This window comes from Saimiri boliviensis, chromosome 4 (assembly GCF_048565385.1).
Source record: "Saimiri boliviensis isolate mSaiBol1 chromosome 4, mSaiBol1.pri, whole genome shotgun sequence".
In the NCBI taxonomy this organism is placed as follows: Eukaryota; Metazoa; Chordata; class Mammalia; order Primates; family Cebidae; genus Saimiri; species Saimiri boliviensis.
In genome coordinates this window covers 143964190-143981696 of record NC_133452.1, presented here as the reverse complement: position 1 = coordinate 143981696, position 17507 = coordinate 143964190, and the positions used below count along the sequence as shown (strand labels likewise).

General features: G+C 41.9%; 1 protein-coding gene and 1 long non-coding RNA gene across 8 annotated transcripts in view; both read right to left on the bottom strand.

Annotated features, from left to right (window-relative positions):
* FARS2 (phenylalanyl-tRNA synthetase 2, mitochondrial) overlaps window positions 1-17507 on the bottom strand; it is a 529294-nt gene that overhangs the window by 302027 nt on the left and 209760 nt on the right. The gene's annotated exons all lie outside the window — the stretch shown is intronic.
* Window positions 1-17507, bottom strand: part of LOC141584387 (uncharacterized) — a 68067-nt gene that overhangs the window by 43062 nt on the left and 7498 nt on the right. The window contains exon 2 of the long non-coding RNA XR_012517420.1: window positions 1-17507. This exon is cut by the window's left edge and continues 43062 nt beyond it. This is a non-coding gene — a long non-coding RNA (uncharacterized LOC141584387).

The window sequence follows — 17507 nt, the reverse complement described above, 5'->3', positions numbered from 1 at the left end:
GGAGACAGCTTCTCCCCTTCCCAAGTCTAAGAGCAATTAACTGAAGGAGACCCAAAAAAAAAGACAAAGGAAAATAAACCGTGGTGGTAATTACAATTTGCCCTGTGTGCAACTGACAGCTTGCAATGTGCCCCATGTCTTCATTCACCCTTCACAACACCACGGGCAGCCTTAACTAGCTAATAAGTAGGTGGCTGTGGCTAAAAGCTTTGCACATCCCCTCCCCCTTCCCTGCCTATTAGCACGTCTGCCTGGCACTGTGTCCACATTTCCATGTGGTGTGTCTGGGCAGGAACACACGGAGGGCTCCCTTGAGCTCTGGAGGCAGGTGGTACCCGTTCTGAACTGAGACGAGAAGATGCTGGTGCCAGAATATTTCTCTTTCCAGCGGGGAGAGATGGGGAATTGAAAGGGAGGTATAAGACGTGCACAAAGGACTGGCTGCCTTTTCCTGCTGCCAGTGAACACTGTGCTGCAGGCTAACTGCAAAGATTGTTTTAAAGAGTGATTTCATTTTTAATTTCGCAAAATGGCTTCGACCAACAGACTAGCACATGCACAAATGCACACACGTGTGCACACACACACTCACACACACACACACACACACACTCTCAATGTTGTTTTCATTTAAAGTCTTCTGTAGATCCTGTAGAATCCTGCTTTATAGAGACATCCATTATGACACTATAAATTCACCGTGCAGTTAAACCTAGGAGGAAGGGGGAAGGATAAAAGATTTCAGGCAACTCAGTCAGAAAAGAAGCCACCGATTTGGTAGCTTTGCTTTAAGTGACAGAGGTAGCACAAGTTTTTATTTGAGGGAAGGGGACAGAGTGGCAGAGGCAAGAAGGAGATAGCAAAGGGCAGGGCTTACTCTAGATCTTTGACAATTTCCTAAAATGTGTTTGAAACCATCATTCTCACCTCAAAGAGTTTATCCAAAAGTCACATGTCTCAACCTATCTCAACTTGCAGTTCGAATATCTGCACTTAACTTACTAAAACAGGCATGCCATTTGGTAATCTCTGAATTTTAGTATATCTCAGGTCAGGAAGAGAAAAGAAACACTGGATATAAGAAACCAGATGCATTCCGCTCCATGTTCCTACTTTTTTTGAGCTGCATATGTACTTCTACAATATTGCCTGCATTTTTCAACAGCCTTATTATAAGTTAACTCGTACTGAATCTGTGACAAATTATATCCTCCACTTCTCTCCACTCTGGAGTTGCACAATTAATTTTTTAAACCTAATTTGAAGGCTTTATATTTAACTTGACTATTTTTCACTGTGTTATTTCTGGCACATCCTTTTAGACGATCAAGATTTTCTTGACTCGAGATCAAGTCACTAATCACATTAGCTATCCCTCCCAGCCTTGTGTCAGCTGCCAGTTTGATAAACATGTCTTCATCAAAGTCATTGATAAAAATCGTGAGCCAGACAGTTCTGAGGACAGGGCTCTGTATCACTCCACTAGAAATATTCCTCCAGGTTAACATTAAGCCAATAATCTACACTTTGGAAAGATCTGTTCAAATAAATACAAACGAAACTAAATGCATTATTCCTCTACTCGGCTAACATCTTTCTAGGTACTCAGAAGGACCTCTGGGGAGATTTTATCAGCTGCCTTGTGGATATACAGATATGCAATATACTATGTGATATTAACCTGTTGTTAGATGAATGAAGGTCTGGAGCTCAGTTGGATGGGATGAGAAGGAGAAGGGAGGGGAGGGGAGGGCAGGGAGGAGCTTTCAGCCACATCTTGGCAGCACAATGGCCATGACTACCAGTCACAGCTGCCATGGCATCCCCCAGTCCTAAAGATGTGGTTCATAACCATCCCTCCTCCTCCTCACCCAGGACTTCATCCCCTTGCATTGGCTTATACACTCCCTTTACTAGTATATATTGGTGGGTTAGAAACCTGAAATATTTCACCTTCAGAGATAAAGTAAATCAAACTCAAAACTTGAAAACAACATTTTAAAAACCGGCCTCAAGCAGTGAAAGCATAAACTACAGGCCCCTGGGTGGTGTCGTTCCCCCATGTGCTGGTGTCCCTCTCCTGGAAGGAAGGGGCACAGAATAGGGGCTCAGAAGACACATGTCCCAGAGCTGACAGGAAATGCTCTATGTCCTTGATCATGACAGCTGTCTTCTAGGCCTTTTAATTATTTTATCTATCAAAGGAGGAAGCTTTCTTGGGAGGGCCCAGCTACAAGCCCTCCTCAATTCTGCACAAACCATTACTTGCTTTTATTCAACCTGACCTCCCCTACTTTTTTTTTTTTTTTTTTTTGAGACGGAGTTTTGCTCTTGTTACCCAGGATGGAGTGCAATGGCGCGATCTTGGCTCACCGCAACCTCCGCCTCCTGGGTTCAAGCAATTCTCCTGCCTCAGCCTCCCGAGTAGCTGGGATTACAGGCATGTGCCACCATGCCCAGCTAATGTGTGGGTTTTTTTTTTGTATTTTTAGTAGAGACGGATTTTCACCACGTTGACCAGGATGGTCTCGATCTCTTGACCTTGTGATCCACCCGCCTTGGCCTCCCAAAGTGCTGGGATTACAGGCTTGAGCCACCGAGCCCGGCCCAACCTGACCCCTTTTTTAGTTTGGGAGCTGAGGTTTATTCTGCAAAGACAAGGACACGAGAGAGAGACAGAGAGAGAGAGAGAGAGTGTGTGTCTATGTGTGTGTGTGTGTCTGTGTGTGTGTCTGACCCGTGTCAGTGTATGTGTGCTTATTCCAGTGGGAAAGTGGAGGACTGGCAGACACAGGCATGACAGAGGAGGCTGCAGGTCCCCAACTCTTCCAATTGTCCTGCCCTTTTCCTTCTCTTGAGGAGAAGAGGGCTGCGCTAGAACTGGGTGCATCAATATAGCTGGCTGATGTCTCCCTGAGACTGGTACATTCAGTTGTGGCTGTGCAGGGTTTGGCTTCACTGCTTTAAAGTTGTTACCTATCTGTACAATTAAGTTGTAATGTGGAGTTAATATAATAATTCATGCCAGAATGATTTTTTTAAACCACTATGGAATTTTATATATATGATACCACCTGAACTGGGTTGCTGCACAGGGCTTTAGCAATTGTTTTGTTATGCAGAGATTTGAGCTGTAACAGCATTTGTCATAAGAAATTATAACTTCTATGGCTATATTATATAAAAGTAGGAGTTATGGATCAGAAAGATGATAAGATTTAAAAGGTAAACAACTATGTATTAGAAATGATTTTATCCTGCTGGGAGTTAAAACGAGATGATTATCTGGAGACTTTGCTGTCCTGAGTTTTCAAGAAAATACTGTCCCCTGGTCAAATGCAAGAACACTAAAGCAAAGTAGAACTCCATTCCTGCTGCAGCTCCTTAAATGCATTCTATGTCATGTTGCCTCTCCCATTGTGGCATCTCCTGGAATAGAATATAACATTTGGAGCGCCGGGCGCGGTGGCTCAAGCCTGTAATCCCAGCACTTTGGGAGGCCGAGGCGGGTGGATCACGAGGTCAAGAGATCGAGACCATCCTGGTCAACATGGTGAAACCCCGTCTCTACTAAAGGTGCAAAAAATTAGCTGGGCATGGTGGCGCGTGCCTGTAATCCCAGCTACTCCGGAGGCTGAGGCAGGAGAATTGCCTGAATCCAGGAGGCGGAGGTTGCGGTGAGCCGAGATCGCGCCATTGCACTCCAGCCTGGGTAACAAGAGCGAAACTCCGTCTCAAAAAAAAAAAAAAAAAAAAAAAAAAAAAACATTTGGAATAAAACGAGTAGAATCTAACAATGCCAACAGGAAAGCGTACACATACCCAACACATTTTGTAGGCAACATGCTAAATGCTGTAACCCCAAGGAGGATTAAAAAAAAAAAAAAGGGATTACAAGTGAAAAGACCATACACAGAGAACCAAATGTGCTTCAGATGACCAGACCTATAACCTGAGCAAAACTGACTACAGGCTGACACTCAATGCAAGTGTGTCCAGCACACGGATTCACGGGTTCAGCCCGATGGCATTCCCAAAAGCCATACTTTTACTACATAACAAGTAACTATAAGTGCTTTCATATATTAAAACAAATGTGAATATATGATGGTGTCTATAATTTGGATATTTTATAGTCAAGAAAAGATAGGGAGCATCTAAAAATATTGGCACTTTCACCTTGTCAATTTGGGGCTCTGTCTCACTGCCCTGCAGGCCTGAGCGCTGTCTCCTTGGCTCAGAGGGAGAATGGGGGTAATCCTGGGAAGCCCTGCTTTGTGGTCGCCACAAGAGAATGAACAAACCACAACCATCTGGCCACTCACGGCAGTTCAGATTAGGTATACAGCAGCCCCAAAAGCACTAACTTGGGAGGAAGCCAGGGAGCACCCTGGATGAACCATCATTTTAATGGTGGTGTTGGTTGTTCTGCACTTGCAAGATGGGGGCACTGAGTCGATGTGAGGGAATCATGGTTTCAACACTTTCATCTTGCCTGGGCTTCTGGACATTTATTCTATGTTCACTGGGAGCATAGAATGGGGTGAACAGATGGGCAGCTCCAGCCAGGGTCTGGGAAACAGGAGGCTCTTGCTCTACTCATGCCCCTGCCATGAGTTATTAAGGACACTTAAGCTCCCTGTGCGTAAGCTTCCTGCTTCATAAAACGGAAATGATATTCCTCTCTATTCCCAAGATTAGCTGTCAGGATGAGATCAGATAGTAAGACAATAATCTGTAAGAGCATCATACAAGTGAAAGATACATTATCACCATCTATCTGTCTGTAACATATTAGAATTTTATCTAGACTGGAAAAAGCTACCAATAGATAGCCAGGTTAAACAGTAACTGTTGACCAGTTACTGGTCATGGGTTAGGCTAATGAGATATCTGGAGCCTCTGTTGCAGCCACACCAATCTGTGCTCTTTCAATTGGATTCCACACATACTGACTGAGGGTCTTCATGAGCCCGGTTAATACTAACATAGCACTTTATGCCAAATACTACAAGTACTAAGTGTTTTATTGTGTGTGTGTAGGAGGGGTCATTGTTATTGTTTGTTTTTTGAGACAGGGTCTTGCTCTGTCACCCAGGTTGGAGTTCAGTGGTGTAAACATGGCTCACTGCAGCCTCAACCTGCTGGGCTCAAGTGATCCTCCCACCTCAGCTACTCGAATACCTGGGACTACAGGTATGCAGCACCAGGCTCAGCTAATTTTTTTATTTTTTGTTGTGACCAGGTCTCACCATGTTGCCCAGGCTCATCTTCACCTCCTGGTCTTAAGCCATCCTCCCATCTTGGCCTCCCAAACTGCTGGGGTTACAGGCATGAGCCACCACACCCAGCATTACTTAAGTATTTTATATGGATTTATTTGCTTACCCCTAAAAAGATACCAGTTAATGACACACACAAAATTAATTAATTTACAATAATTTATAAACTGAGGCTCAGAGACGTTAAGTAACTTGCCAAGGTCACCCAGCTAGTTAAAGTGGACATGAACACAGCCAGTCTGACTTCAGAGCCCATGTTCCTAATCACTGTGTCATATGTCCTGAAGATGCCACAGTGACACAAGACAAGTGAGAACATGGCAGCATTCTCTACCTCAAGTCAACTAGGCCTTATAATAGTCACAATTGGCATTAATCAACGCTGTTCTCATGGGTCAAACAAACAAAAGTGCTATTTCAGGAAAGCAGGAAGTATCCACAGGAAGAAAATAAGAGAGGGTAATGAGACAGGGAATACCTGAGGGAGGTCTGCTGTGAGCTGAGACACTGCTCAGAAACTAGCTCCTGGCTAAGCTCTGACCATCTAAGCAGTCTTAGAGCTAGCTGTGTTTAGCCCTGTTACATCCAAGGACAGTCAAGGTCTTTACCTGGCTTTGGTTTTGTTCTAATAAAGAAATCATACACAAATTATTATGATAGGCACATAAAACAGGGGCTCTGGCCACATAAAATTGAATTGGACATGGAGTCTGCTTTTGAGTCACGCATAATAACTAGGAAAAAGAAGTACCAATTGCCAGGCCTGACTATCTTTACAAAGAAAGAGAGAGATATTTTCTTCCAACTATAAAAGTAGTCTGTCTTCATTTCTACATTTTCAGCCACCAGCTAGAGCTCCACACTGATGCCTAACTGGCACTTAATAGTCTATCCTTCCAAAATTCACTTCCCTGTTTTCCATTTTGCGATTGCTCTTCTTCCTACATCCTATTCCTTCCAATCACCCCGTGGTACGGCCTCAGGAGTGAAGTTCCAAGTCCTGTTAGGTCTGTCACATCCCTTTTGTCTGACCCTTCCCCACTGCACTGCAACAAGCAAGGGGCAGGCTCTCAACGCCTAGCTATGAACTCCTCTGCACAGCAACAGCCTTCCATAAGCCCTCTCCAACCCCTCCCCATGACATTTTATACAAGGGCAATATTAATCTCCCTCCCTCACTCCATTCTTTCATTTGTTCATCTCTCCCTAATGCCATTCATTCATTCATTCATTCATCCAATAAATATTTATTGGTCACCTACTGATACTCCTCACACTGTTCTAGGAGTTGTGAATTCAGTCAACAAGACAGATACTTACCTGTCCATATGAAGCTTAACTGATAGTAAAAAAGACAGGTAATAAACATGAGAATAAATAAACAGGATAATTCACCAATTGACAAATGCCATGAAGAAAATAAAGCAGAGTGATATAAAAGAAAACATCAATTAAAATGCTTCCCATTCAGGTAATAGAGAACCCGACTCAAAGGGACTTGTGAAGGAGACAACATCTCACAAAACAAGAAGTCTAGGTGTGGGCACGTTCTATCCAGATCCTGGCTCTCTGCTGTTCTCTGGGGGCTGCCTTCCCGAGTGTCAACTTCGTCCTGACTCAGCAGAACCAGACCTCACCTCCTGATCTTCAACTTGGAGGGAAGGAAGAGGCAACGTCTCTTCAGTGAAACTTCTCAGAAGGAAAGACACTTTTCCCCCATCATGACCTATTGGTCCCTCACTGGTCACATGCCGTGAACGAAGCAATCACTGATAATAAGAGAATCAGTGTGATCAGATTCGTCCCTGGCCAAGGGATAGGTACACCTCCCCTTGAGTTACCAAGGGTCAGAATGGCTAGTGGAGCAAAATCATGGGAGAAAACAATATCAGGGGAGCAACAACCACTGTCCATGAAAAGAAGCCACCTGGGACTGGGGCATAGAGGGGGCAACTGGAGGTTGGGAGATAGGCAAGGAGAGGAAGAGGGACTCTGAGCTGCACCTGAGTAATGAGAAAGAGGCATCCAGGCAAAGCCCTGAGGTAGGAGTATTTCAGCTACAAAGACCAGTAAGAGCAGAGACTCAGCTCAAAACAAGGTCAGCCTGCTCAGGAAACAGTAAATAGTGTGACTACAGGAGTGAGGGAGGTAGACTGGTGATCACTGCTATCCAAACAGGAGGCAAGTGTCCATGATGCAGAGCCTTGAAGGCCGTAAGCTAGAGCCGAGATTCTACCTAAGTTGCATGGGAAGTTTTTTGAGGACCATGGTCAGGGGAGAGTCCCAGTCTAATACACGCATGCTTCACGCAACATCTTCTCATCTGTCCTCTTTTATTATCCCTCAATTCACTACTATAAAAGGAAGGCTAAACTCCTTGGCTGAGCATTTAAGGTCCTCCATAATCGGGCTCCAAAAGACTCTTTCTACATCATACATTCAAATCAAGTTCTGTTTCTTTGTTATGTCCAAAGTAGTGCTACGCCCACATTCTGGCACGTGCCTAAAATATACTTCTCTTCAAGCCTGCATATCCAACTCTTTTCAAGAGCCATCCAAGAAATTTAGTCTTTCAACCATTGGCTATGAGTGAATTGGGAACCTCTTCAAAGACTAAGTCAGATGCCACAAAACTTTCCCCAGTCCCCATAGAGAAGTCATTTCTCCTATCTGCAAACAATCACATCCTTTCATTTAGTTTTCCTCTTGTGGTACTTGTCAATTTCCACCTTGCACATGGTTCTTTCTGTATACTGTCATGCACCACGTAACAATGTTTCGGTAAATGGCAGACTACATATATATGACAGTGGTACCTTTTTTTTTTTTTTTTTTTTTTTTGCGTCACCAGGCGTCAGGCTGGAGTGCAGTGGCGCGGACCTTGGCTCACTGCAACCTCCGCCTCCCGGGTTCAAGCAATTCTCCTGCCTCAGCCTCCTGAGTAGCTGGGACTACAGGTGCGCGCCACCACGCCCAGATAAGTTTTTTGTATTTTTAGTAGAGACGAGGTTTCACCATGTTGTCCAGAATGGTCTTGATCTCTTGACCTTGTGATCCGCCCGCCTCGGCCTCCCAAAGTGCTGGGATTACAGGCATGAGCCACCGCGCCCGACCCCAACAGTACCATATTTTTACTATACATTTCTGTTTAGATATGCTCAGATATACAAAACTTTACCATTGCATTACAACTGTCCACAGTATTCAGTAAACTGCTGTACATGTTTGTAGCCTAGAAGCAACAGACCATACCATACAGCCTAGGTGTGCAGTAAGCTACACAATCTAGGTTTGTGTAAGTACATTCTATGATGTTCACACACCACCACAATTGCCTAACAACATGTTTCTCAGAATGCATCCCTGTTGTTAAGCGATGCGTGACTGTATATCTCATCTCTACAACACACCTGCAGCATAAAATTTGTGACTGTGAGTCTCCCTATCTCCCACCTTCATCTTCATTACCCAGTACACTGCCCAACATATGTCAATAATAAATAAAAGAAATAATGCATTAATGAACAAACAAATGAACAGACCATGCTGACTGGTCCTGGTTACTGAAGCCCCAGCAGAAATTAAGACATGTAGACAGTGGTGTGTGCCATTGGAGATTGCAGAAATGTGATGATGGCTCAAGAAGGACGTAGTCCTTTAGTTTGATGGGTATGAAAGACATTCATGAATGATGTGTTTTCCTGCCTTCACAGAACTGAAGGGCTGGTTATTGGGAGGCTGACGTGCAGAGCATGAATTTCGTAAGAGGAGGGATCCTGAAGTTCCTAAATCATTCACGGATAGACTGGGTTTCTAGATTGGTGTTCTAAAAACAGTGATATCAGCAGTTAGGGATGAAAGTTTCTGAAGTTATCTAATAGGGTAGCATCCATTCCGTGCAGCCTGTGCAGTAAGATCTTTGTTTATGCTAATTATTTTTCTACTATGTTGAAAGACACTGTTGCTCACATCACAAACAAATCTATCCTCATATGCCTGGGTAGATCAGGCTAAAATGCAAGTAACAAAGATAAGCCAATTTAGCCTGCAAATAAAAAACTGAGTCTTCTACTAAATTCACTTTACACAAGAGCAATGGAATAACCCTGAGGAATGCTGAAAAAAGAAAAACAACGTATGTATATATAATTCAATGTTTTCTAAAGCTTTAGAAGCCCTCTCATGAATCAGGAGCAGGGTATTCTTAATACACAGTGTATCCAACATGCATGAGTTACAGAGCATGAGGCTTTGCTTGTGCTGATTCATGTCACAACCTCCTTGGCATTATTTAAATGTAGTGTTTTGTATGCAAATATAGATAACACCAAAAGTAACATCTAAACCAGAGCAAAATAAGTACAGTACATACTGGTTAAAAATAATTCCACATATGAACGTATCCATGGACTGCAAACATTATTACCCTTTTAGGCTATGATTATATATTTGCAGACACCTCATCCAAATGGTAACACACTTTTTTCTTATGCACAAATATGTGTGTGTGTGTGTGACATATACTGAACGTGTGCTCCCTGCATTTAACAAAGTTGGGGGTGTGTATTCTTAATTCTTCCACCCAAATAAACAAGCAGATTGACATCACAAGGCTTCTTTTTGCTTAGGCAGAATATTGAGCAAACAAATATTTATTCTGGGTTACTCAGCTGTGATACATAAGGGGATTCATGACATGCTATGTCTGGTGCCTGCTAAGCTTTTATGAGATAATTGCACCTTGGACCACCTAGGACATCACATTAAATGGAGAGACCTGATTTTAAAATTTAAAAAACATGGAATGGGCAGAATTTAATCAGTCATGCTTTCATGAAATTAAGGAAGATATAAATAAATGGGCAACAGAAAGGTGCAATAAAACCAGGATTAATCAAACCGTGATTAATTCAGGATCAGATTAAAACCAATCGTGCCAGCTGTATCTGATCCACTCTGCAGCATTATTCTCTCCTGCCCCTTGTTGTTTTCCCATTTTTCCTCCTTCTCATTCCCCTTTGCTCTCACCCCTAGGGCACCCTCTTTGGTGGATAAACCTGCAGGCGAGTTAATTGTCACATACATGGATTTAATCACATTGTCCATCACATTTGGGGGCCCTGCCTTCAGCGATCCATGACTAATTGTTGTGGTAATTTTTCAATCATTAACAGCAGCGCATATGCTGCAGACAAATCCCAGCGTGCCTGCTAAACCCCAGTGACATGCGGCCCACAGACTCCAGAAGCGCCACTACACCAGCCCCCAGCCCCAATCCTATTAGCCATGCGTCGTCATTAATATACATCTATTCCAGGGATATGTCAGGCTGTGATGAGGCTGGAGGGGGCTGAGCATGCTTTATAACGCAGCCGTGTTTTCAATATATTCTTTGAAAAAGGAAGAGGAAGAGGAGGAAAAAAGGAAATTAAAACTCCATGTGGGATAAGGAGCTGGGGACTATTCTGAATTCCACTTGTTTCTCATTCATTTTCAGGCAGGCTCCTGAGCTGTGGCAAATGCCCTTTCTTTGAGTTTCAGCAGTATTAGTGATCTCCATGGCAACCACCAGCACGCATCTGCTGTACCACACTGCAGCTTCCCTGGGCTCAATTCTCAAGTTGCCCGGGTGTCAGACGGGGCACACCATGTGCACTGGTGGGACAAGACCCTGCCTTGGGGAATCATCCAGCTGATTGAAGTCCTGCTCTAATCACCACATAATACGAGCCAACAAGATCACGCACAGAATATGATCTGCCTGCACTAGGCAATAGGATTCCAGGACTGCTATTTATTTTTTATTTTCCTTTAAAAAAGGGACCTTTGTTGGTTAAAAGCAAAGAGTCACTGCAATAGCTATCTAACAAAAGGGATTAATTTTAAAATAGGTGGTACAGTATTGTGGGTAATATTTATTTAAAGCAAAAATCTCATATGTCCTTCATTGAAGGAATTATTTAAGAGGAAATTAAACTCCTAGAGTTTTCCTTTGGTTCTTCCTAAATGAAAGGCTACTGGGGATATTAACAAGAGTATGAAAAGGTAAGAGCAGGATTCCTGGGTTTTTGCTGAAATTCTGACTCTTCCTACGGAGTCTCAGGAAACTCCCTCTTATACCCAGTTTCCCCAAGATCAAAATAAGATCTACTTATTTTAGGCACTTAGCACTGGATCACTGAACAAGGCCTCGGCAAGACTTAATTAATACGTGCAATTCATTTTTAGCTCCTCAAATGAAAGAGGTTTGGTGCAGGCTCCATTATTATGAAATGAGGGGCCGAGCGCCCTCTACTGCTGCTTCTGGGTCAGTCTCTCCGTGGCTGAAATCCGTCAATGGGGTTCACTTATTGTTAAGACTTAACTCTCACATTCTAGCTTAGAAAGCCTTTTCTGATCAGTAAGAGCAGGAAGAAAGGAACACAGGAAGAGGAAGTGAGCAACATAATAGACTGGTTGTTACAAATAGACATACCTGTACCAAAACTACTCAAAAGTACCACAGGTTAATATAATAAAGGGAGAGGGGTCTGGGAGAATTCTGAGTGCTCAATTTTGCATCATGAACACCTATGAAAAAGAGTTTTCATATGAACACATATGAAAAAACTGAGTCTCCTATTTTCCCTTCACATTCTTCCAGGACAGTGATACTTATAGGATCTCATTGATTTGTCTGTTTTCTAGAAAAGTCAGATGAAAAAGAAAGCTTTGTTTTTCTTGCAATTTTTAATAATCACAGGACCTAGTTAGTTTCCAACGTTGTTTTTTAGTTTAATTGCAACAAACTCAGATCCAAGAGCTATACAGAACTACACAAACTATACAGAACAAATCCACTTTCAAGCCTTACAGGTACTTATTAGTTATTATAATAAAAAATTACAGAGGAGAAAATAAAATGTTCTGAATATTACTCTTACCCCCTTTTCCATTACGTAATGATATGTAACATGTATTATATTCATTCACTGTGTAACATTCATTGTTCTCATTGTAAATATGAGTTCAGTGTAGAGCTGAAATTGGGCAGTGTATAGTCATCCCTCAATGTCTGCAGGGGACTGGTCCAGGATACGCTGCAAATACCAAAATCTGGGGATGCTCAAGTCCCTGATATAAAATGGCATAGTAGTTGCATATAACCTATGCATATTCTCCCATACACTTTAAATAATCTCTAGGCTACTTATAAAACCTAATATAAGGTACATAGTTGCTATACTGTATTTTTATGTACTTGGATTTTTTTTTTCCAATTTTTTTTTCTTTTTTGAGATGGAGTTTCGCTGTTGTTGCCCAGGCTGGAGTGCAATGGCGCGATCTCTGCTCACTACAACCTCCGCCTCCTGGGTTCAAGCAATTCTCTTGCCTCAGCCTCCCGAGTAGCTGGGATTACAGGCTGTGCCACCAGGCCCAGCTAATTTTTGCATTTTTAGTAGAGACGGGGTTTCACCATGTTGACCAGGATGGTCTCAACCTCTTGACCTCATGATCCACCCGCCTCGGCCTCCCAAAGTGCTGGGATTTTCTGAATATTTTTAATCCATACTTGGTTTAGTCTGTGAATGCAGAACCTACAGTATGGAGGGCCAGCTGTATTAAAGAAATTCTGCTGCTTCTTCTTTTTTTTTTTTTTTTTTTTTTGAGACGGAGTTTTGCTCTTGTTACCCAGGCTGGAGTGCAATGGCACGATCTCGGCTCACCACAACCTCCGCCTCCTGGGTTCAGGCAATTCTCCTGCCTCAGCCTCCTGAGTAGCTGGGATTACAGGCACGCGCCACCATGCCCAGCTAATGTTTTGTATTTTTAGTAGAGACGGGGTTTCACCATGTTGACCAGGATGGTCTCGATCTCTTGACCTCGTGATCCACCCACCTCGGCCTCCCAAAGTGCTGGGATTACAGGCATGAGCCACCGCGCCTGGCAGAAATTCTGCTTCTTTATCAAAAATTAATTCCTTTTGGAAAGTTGTTGTTAATAGTAATAGTAATAATAACAATATCCTAGATAATAATAAAGTCCCCCAGAGGAGGGATTAGCTACTGTCACCCACCAAGGGACAAAGAGCAGGGACATGAAGCGTGGGGTGGGGCTCCACGCAATGGGATACAGGACGGTTCTGCTGTGAGGTAGTGAAAACCAGTGTGATCAGGGCAGTGCAGCTCGGCGCAGGAGAGGAACCTCGGATGGACCAAGCAAGTGGTGACAGCCACATGTGGGAAAACACAGAAAATTTGGGGCTGGGCAGCTGACTGAGGGCCTGCCACCAACTGGTCCCAACAAACAGTCATTGTAAGAGACAATGGCTAAAGACAGGTTTCTGTGAAGACGTCCGTGTAAGGGATTCATGTCAGTCTCGAGCCATTTTCAAGAAACCAAATCTCATCAGGCTTGAAATGACCAGAATCCAGTAAACTGGGATTGGCAGGAAGATACATTTTCAAATTATACCTGTCACATATGCAAAGTCATATGCACATCTGTATCATATGGATACAAATTCCAGACACAGAAACCCTTAAATGTCATCATTCCAAAAGGATAAGAGTATACAGAAACATCTCCCATACATTACCCTATAAAGACACATGAAATCATCTTTTTACTCTTATCTCACCATCATTTCCTGTGTAACATCAGAAACAAACTACAGCATGCTAGGCATTGCCTTCTTGTAAAAGTGTGAATAACTGGCAAACTGTTAGAAATATGAAACGGATTGCTGATTACGCAAGGAATCGTAATCCATTCTGCAGACACAGGAAAAAGGTGAACAATCAAACACTAGTATTAGAATAGTGTCATTACCTTTTATGAATGAAATGGCCTTCTTTGAAACAGATTTAAAGATTTCTGGTGGAATTATATTTTAGAAAATAAGTGTTCTTTCTATAATATTGTGGATTCTCCTTAATAATTCTCTCCTTAAATATGAAGAACTTGATGAAAATATTAAAGGGAATTTGATCATTTTAGTAAGATATAACATTACCATCACACAAATTCTCCTTTTCTTTCATTATATGGTTTTTTTTTTTTTCTACTTTCACCAGTCAAAGGAATAAGTATCTACTTGGCATGCTCTGAAATCTTGAGCTAACCCTGGTACTACAGATGTGTAACCTTTCATAGCTTAGGAATATTATTTTGCAATGCACTGCAGAATGAGAAATACCACTTAGAAAATCATGGGCTTTGATGTTGCTGACACAAGGGGTTTCCATGACACTGAAGCTCTTAAAGAGTTTATCTGGACGTATATGACATGTCACCATAACTCTTGGGTTGAGAATATCGCCACTTTCTGAGAGCAGGGGACATGCAAGATGCTCTCTCAGGTCCCTTCCAACTCTGATATTCGGTGGTTGCAAATTTTTACTACTGGCCTCAGTCTCTCAGTCGGGAAAATGAATAATAAACATTGTACAATATATATTCTACTTAATGACATTTTGAAGTTAGCCATATTATTAAGAAAATCAATATTTTGAAACACAGTTCATCATTCCCTTCTGATAACTTTCTTAAGGAAATGAGCATCTATAATTATCAAAGTGTGTATCTAGAATCATAGAACTAGAATCATAGAACCACAAAATGGTAAGGCATAAGTCATCTTAGAAATCATCTTTTGGTCTGACCACATTTATTTTATTGATAAGGAAACACAAAGGTCCAGAGAATAATAATAAGAACAATAACAATGATAATAAAACTTAGGACTATCATTATCATTGTCATCATCAAACTAACACTTATCCACAGAGGAGAGTGGAAGCTACTGGGAAAAATTAGATTGTTCACCTATAACAGGTAGCATGGTGGGGGCACTATCAGTATGGAAAACCCACGTTTTGAGTTGACACAGGAAGAGGCTATAGCAAAGATGACTAAGAAAGGAGACAACTGAAGAGTACTTTATTAACATCTCAGACCTATTTTAGTTAGAAGCCAATGAGCTCAATAGCAAATAAACTATCTTACTTCAGTATCTAAAACTTCATGGGCAAATGTTATGAGCTCATAAGCATGTAGGACTCTAGATACTACAATGAGAAATTACTTGGCATTGATCATGAACCTTCTCAGAAATGAAATGGCCCCTAGATTAGGGCTTCTGAAGCTTCAAAAGTCAATATTCAAGAGCAGTAAAATGTTGTTACTTAAACCTTAAAATGCCTATTTAAGGACTGGTAAGAATGTGTGACCACCTGTGGCAAAAAAAAAAAAAAAAAAAAAACCTATTAAATTCATACAGTCAAAATGTAAACCACAGATAGAAAAATTTCATTTAGTTTAAACAGACTAATTAATTAAAACGGAGGCCTTAACAACCAATAAATCAGGGAGTAACTATTCAACTTATAAAACAATTTGCTGCTAGTATCCCATTGTCCATTTATAAAACTTTAATTTGTATTTAATGTCTCAGGAACACATCTGTTGCATAAACTGAAGAATATGTGCCTCTTATCATTCCTGCCAAGAAGGTCATAGGCTGGGCTAGTAACAAGAGAAGTCACTGCAGCATAAGGCTGAGGTGGCCATGTGCTCATGGATTCAAGGAATCCATAGAAGAGCCAGCATGGACTGCTGACTCCAAATGGGCTCAGTTCCCAGACCAGTGCTTCTCAGAGGTGGATAACAACTTCCTGCACAGGAATCACCGGGGTGCTGCTTCAGTCTACAGATACCAGGCACCACACACAGTCTTGCATTTGACTCTCTGGAAGGAAATAGGCGTTTTTATCAAGCTCCCCAGGTTTGAAACTCACTGAGTCATATTGCCAGCATGCCTGAGAATGAGCTCTCAGTGGATGGGTGGGTGCCATCGGGACCATTATGAAGTCTCACATCCTCTGGGTTGATGTGAAACTGAAACAAGCCTAGGAAATGGCCAACAAACAAAATCTCCAATGAGATATGTGACATATTTCCTTATCTTCTTCCACCAAACATTTATTCATTATGTCTTCAGAGCTAAGCCTGGGAATACAGAGTTGACTAAGACACGGTCCTTGCCTTTAAGGAGCTCAACATCTAGTGGGGGACACAGGAAACAGACTCAGAAATCACACAGGCAATGACAGTGGCACTGGAGAGAGGGACACAGAGCATTTCAGAAATACAAAGGTATCATGCTGTGCTGAAGTGGGGATAGGAATGGAAAAGAAGTGGCAGAGGCAGGATCTGTGAAGACTTTGCAGATGAGAAGCAAATTAAATCTTTCAGAATGAATAGAAATTAAGGGAGTGGGGGAGGGACTAAAGCCAGAAGGAATGCCATGTGTCAAGTACAGAGGCAAAGAGAGGAGTATTCAGAGAGCTGCAGATGACTCATAGCTGTTGAAAAAAAGAACTATACAGGTGTTGTGTGTGAGAAAAGAGCTTCAGAAGTCTGCAAGGAACAGAAAAAAGAGGCAGGTCTGTCCTGCTAAGGGCCACTCACCACAGACTTAATGAGGTAAGTCAAAAACAAGGATAAAATTGAGTCTCCTACAGTGGAAGCATTATAGACATGGGAAGAATCCAGACAGAGGCTGATTAAAAAAAATTCTTTTCTTTCAAAAAGAGCATGGCTATGATGAGGTCTTTATGTTACATAAGTTAAAATTGAAAAAATAAAAAAGCTAATGATGCTTACATTAAAAAAAAAAAAAAAAACCTTCCAATAAATGGACTTTTAATGCCTCCATTTATTGGAAGAAAAAAAGATATCTCCTAGTACTTATCAAATAATTTCTGACAAATACCAAAGGCTACAGGACTAGTTTTCACAAGAGTACTTAGACAGACATGGCTACAGAAGGTACCACTGGTTTGAGAATTAGAGGTATGTCCATCAGTGCAGAGTTAACGGGGATGAAACAGACAAATGGAAAGACCAGGGGTCTTTAAAAAGTCGGAACAGAAAATCGATTGAAGATGTAGTCTGAAGCAAGGTGCTGAGCTGGTCTAGTTTCAGTTAGAAGCCAATGAGCTAAATAGCAAATAAACTATAATATACAGATAAGACTACCTCGTGCCCAGATTAAGTTAACTTTAAATGAGTATTTACACAAAAGGAAGAAACAAACAAACAAAACGTACACACAGCATCACCAACCAAGCACCTTGCTAACCGTGCTCTCCGAATTCTCGTTGTTTTTACTTTTTCAGATGTAGGCTTCACAGACAGTTGTTGAAGATGAGGAGCACAAGTTGAGTCTGCACCCTAATACAA